Raw genomic sequence first — 4,163 nt, 5'->3', positions numbered from 1 at the left:
AATTCGGCGGGAACATTCGGCTTCGTTAGAAGAAGATGATCCACGATTCATATGCGATTGGAATTATTATTTTTATGGACGTATCGGTTTTTCATCGGAACGTTCATAAAACAGCAACACATTTTGCGATAGCTCTCTGCTCTCCGAGCGAGAATAAAATAAAAAATCACGAAACGTTTCTCGTACGAGGTTTCCTTGTCGCTTTATATATTTCTATCTAGCGAAGGGTTCGGAGAGAATGTTTTTCGAGGTCTTATAAACGCCGAACGATATTTTGCGGCATCCAATTTTCGACGTAGTCGACGATCGTCGTCGATAATCGAGATAATTGGGTGCCTAGTCGATCGGTTGTGTATAAAAAAAACAAAAGATGTGTCTAAGATGATGATATCGTTTTGTTTTATTAGACAACTAATATTAAAATGTAAGAGCGTGGCGCCTCGGACCGGTTTTTCCGTCGTCTAGGCGCGCTATCATGCACCTCCTTTTTATTAGTCGTCGATATATATTATATATCGTCGTCTTACGCACACGTTTCTTTATAAGTCAAACTTATAAAATAAACTGTGTCTGTATTTGTTTTATCTGCTTCGTGTCGATAAAATAATAAGAACAGTTCCCTGGTTGATCCTGCCAGTAGTCATATGCTTGTCTCAAAGATTAAGCCATGCATGTCTCAGTACATACCGAATTAAGGTGAAACCGCGAAAGGCTCATTAAATCAGTTATGGTTCCTTAGATCGTACCCACAATTACTTGGATAACTGTGGTAATTCTAGAGCTAATACATGCAAACAGAGCTCCGACCAGAGATGGAAGGAGTGCTTTTATTAGATCAAAACCAATCGGTTTCGGGTTCGCGCTCGTCATCGTACAACTTGGTGACTCTGAATAACTTTAAGCTGATCGCACGGTCTCGCACCGGCGACACATCTTTCAAATGTCTGCCTTATCAACTGTCGATGGTAGGTTCTGCGCCTACCATGGTCGTAACGGGTAACGGGGAATCAGGGTTCGATTCCGGAGAGGGAGCCTGAGAAACGGCTACCACATCCAAGGAAGGCAGCAGGCGCGCAAATTACCCACTCCCGGCACGGGGAGGTAGTGACGAAAAATAACGATACGGGACTCATCCGAGGCCCCGTAATCGGAATGAGTACACTCTAAACCCTTTAACGAGGATCAATTGGAGGGCCAGTCTGGTGCCAGCAGCCGCGGTAATTCCAGCTCCAATAGCGTATATTAAAGTTGTTGCGGTTAAAAAGCTCGTAGTCGAATTTGTGTCTCGCGCCGCCGGTTCATCGTTCGCGGTGTTAACTGGCGTGTTTTTCGCGAGACGTCCTGCCGGTGGGCTTAGTCGTGTCGCGTCGCCGTCGCGCGTGCGTTTCGGCGTGCGTGTTGTGCGCGTCGTGGTTACGACGGCCCAACTCAATCCTGCCGCGGTGCTCTTTACTGAGTGTCGAGGTGGGCCGGCACGTTTACTTTGAACAAATTAGAGTGCTCAAAGCAGGCTAAAATTTCGCCTGAATACTGTATGCATGGAATAATGGAATAGGACCTCGGTTCTATTTTGTTGGTTTTCGGAACCCCGAGGTAATGATTAATAGGAACGGATGGGGGCATTCGTATTGCGACGTTAGAGGTGAAATTCTTGGATCGTCGCAAGACGAACAGAAGCGAAAGCATTTGCCAAAAACGCTTTCATTGATCAAGAACGAAAGTTAGAGGTTCGAAGGCGATCAGATACCGCCCTAGTTCTAACCTTAAACGATGCCAGCTAGCGATCCGTCGACGTTCCCTAATATGACTCGACGGGCAGCTTCCGGGAAACCAAAGCTTTTGGGTTCCGGGGGAAGTATGGTTGCAAAGCTGAAACTTAAAGGAATTGACGGAAGGGCACCACCAGGAGTGGAGCCTGCGGCTTAATTTGACTCAACACGGGAAACCTCACCAGGCCCGGACACCGGAAGGATTGACAGATTGAGAGCTCTTTCTTGATTCGGTGGGTGGTGGTGCATGGCCGTTCTTAGTTGGTGGAGCGATTTGTCTGGTTAATTCCGATAACGAACGAGACTCTAGCCTGCTAACTAGGCGCTTTTTGACATCCTAAAGGCCCGCCGGCCGCGTTGCTTTCGGGTTTCGCGGTTCGTGCGCGGTTTTTACTGTCGGCGTACAAACTATTCTTCTTAGAGGGACAGGCGGCTTCTAGCCGCACGAGATTGAGCAATAACAGGTCTGTGATGCCCTTAGATGTTCTGGGCCGCACGCGCGCTACACTGAAGGAATCAGCGTGTCTTCCCTGGCCGAGCGGCCCGGGTAACCCGCTGAACCTCCTTCGTGCTAGGGATTGGGGCTTGCAATTGTTCCCATGAACGAGGAATTCCCAGTAAGCGCGAGTCATAAGCTCGCGTTGATTACGTCCCTGCCCTTTGTACACACCGCCCGTCGCTACTACCGATTGAATGATTTAGTGAGGTCTTCGGATCGACACGCGATGGCGTTTCGGCGTCGTCGATGTGTAGGAAAAGATGACCAAACTTGATCATTTAGAGGAAGTAAAAGTCGTAACAAGGTTTCCGTAGGTGAACCTGCGGAAGGATCATTACAGTGTGTTGTTATGCCTATATATATATAATAGGTAAACGTACAAGTCTGTAAAAATCATTGTCGAACGTTAAAGAGCCATCTACGAAGTTCGGAAGTTCCGATCGAATTTCGACGTCGTCAACGTAGCTGTTTCGGGTACCTATAATATATGGTTTTAAAAGATGTACGCCCGAAAGCGGAGATATATACGATGAAGATGTTGTTATATAGGACGACGAGTAATAATCGTCGGCCTACGACGGATTTCGTTATAAATGGACAAATCGAGCGCAAAATAAAACGATTTTGCCAATTATATTTCTAATCGACGTTTCGATCCTCATATCGACGAACATATACGATGATCGGTAATGTGATTAGTTTACGAAAATCTTATCACCCTTCGTTTGTTTCATTCCAAAAGGGTGAGATTTAGTTTACGAAAATATTGCCAAACTATGATCAGCGTATGCTCTTTTGTTGTCGTACGAGGTGAGACGACGAAAATTTACAACGAACGTCACCATTTCGAGTAGTCTGTCTCCGCTCCTCTCGTTGTGTGTAGTGGAGAAGACGAAAATAAACCGTAAGAGCGTTTTAAAGTCGACGGCGGCTGCGAAAGGGGCGCAAGCGCTGTCTATGACGTGAGCGCGCGTCGTCGTCGTCGTCGTCGTCTTATAATAGAAACGTTTCGATATGCGTTTAAAACCTAACTTAAAAAAGATTACCCTAAACGGTGGATCACTTGGCTCGTGGGTCGATGAAGAACGCAGCTAATTGCGCGTCAACTTGTGAACTGCAGGACACATGAACATCGACATTTCGAACGCACATTGCGGTCCTGGGATCTCATACCCGGACCACTCCTGGCTGAGGGTCGTATCTCATTTCAAGACTGCTCGGATTTTCTTTGATCTTCGCGATCGACGAGAAATGTCTGAGCGTGCTGAGCGTATAAGCGCGATTCGATCGCGACGTTCTAAAACGTGACAGCGGACCCGTACGTGTGACCTAACTCTCTCGTACGGGTCGTACGAATATGAAAGGGATGAGACGTGTTTAAAACGGTCGTTCGCACGTTTTTGTGATAAACGTAGCGCGCACCATTAATACGATCGTCGTATCCGATAAAATTAGTTTTTAATCGACGTCGGATCGTAGGTGCGTTGTCTCTCGAATACGAGGGAGAAAACACCGTTTTTCGACGGCGCGTCTTTTCCATTCTAAACTTTTATATTTCGTATTGGCTCCTAATCTTCATTATTATGATGATTACGAGCGCCACGCATATTAAACTAGCGACCTCAGAGCAGGTGAGACTACCCGCTGAATTTAAGCATATTACTAAGCGGAGGAAAAGAAACTAACTAGGATTCCCTTAGTAGCTGCGAGCGAACAGGGATTAGCCCAGCACCGAATCCCGCGACCGACATCGGGCGCCGGGAAATGTGGTGTTCGGGAGGGTCCATTATCTCGACGTTACGTCGCGCGTCCAAGTCCATCTTGAACGGGGCAACAGCCCATAGAGGGTGCCAGGCCCGTAGCGACCGTGACTGACGGCGAGAGGATCTCTCCTT

The 4,163-nt window shown here is 47.2% G+C and overlaps 3 non-coding genes across 3 annotated transcripts in view; all 3 read left to right on the top strand.

The window, feature by feature from the left end:
• The first annotated feature begins 617 nt into the window (after positions 1-617).
• LOC143206017 (small subunit ribosomal RNA) lies at positions 618-2,605 on the top strand. Its single transcript, XR_013008060.1, has one exon. It is a non-coding gene; the product is annotated as a small subunit ribosomal RNA (ribosomal RNA).
• A 706-nt stretch (positions 2,606-3,311) lies between these two features.
• On the top strand, positions 3,312-3,466 carry LOC143206015 (5.8S ribosomal RNA). Its single transcript, XR_013008058.1, has one exon. It is a non-coding gene; the product is annotated as a 5.8S ribosomal RNA (ribosomal RNA).
• Positions 3,467-3,885: 419 nt separating this feature from the next.
• Positions 3,886-4,163, top strand: part of LOC143206014 (large subunit ribosomal RNA) — a 4,098-nt gene continuing 3,820 nt past the window's right edge. Inside the window, exon 1 of the ribosomal RNA XR_013008057.1 lies at positions 3,886-4,163. This exon is cut by the window's right edge and continues 3,820 nt beyond it. This is a non-coding gene — a ribosomal RNA (large subunit ribosomal RNA).

The sequence above is a fragment of the Rhynchophorus ferrugineus genome, unplaced genomic scaffold (assembly GCF_030347505.1).
Source record: "Rhynchophorus ferrugineus isolate W39M unplaced genomic scaffold, kcgeb_rfMv2 rfM510, whole genome shotgun sequence".
Lineage (NCBI taxonomy): Eukaryota > Metazoa > Arthropoda > Insecta > Coleoptera > Curculionidae > Rhynchophorus > Rhynchophorus ferrugineus.
The sequence above is the reverse complement of the archived record's forward strand: the minus strand, read 5'-3'. Positions and strand labels throughout refer to the sequence as shown.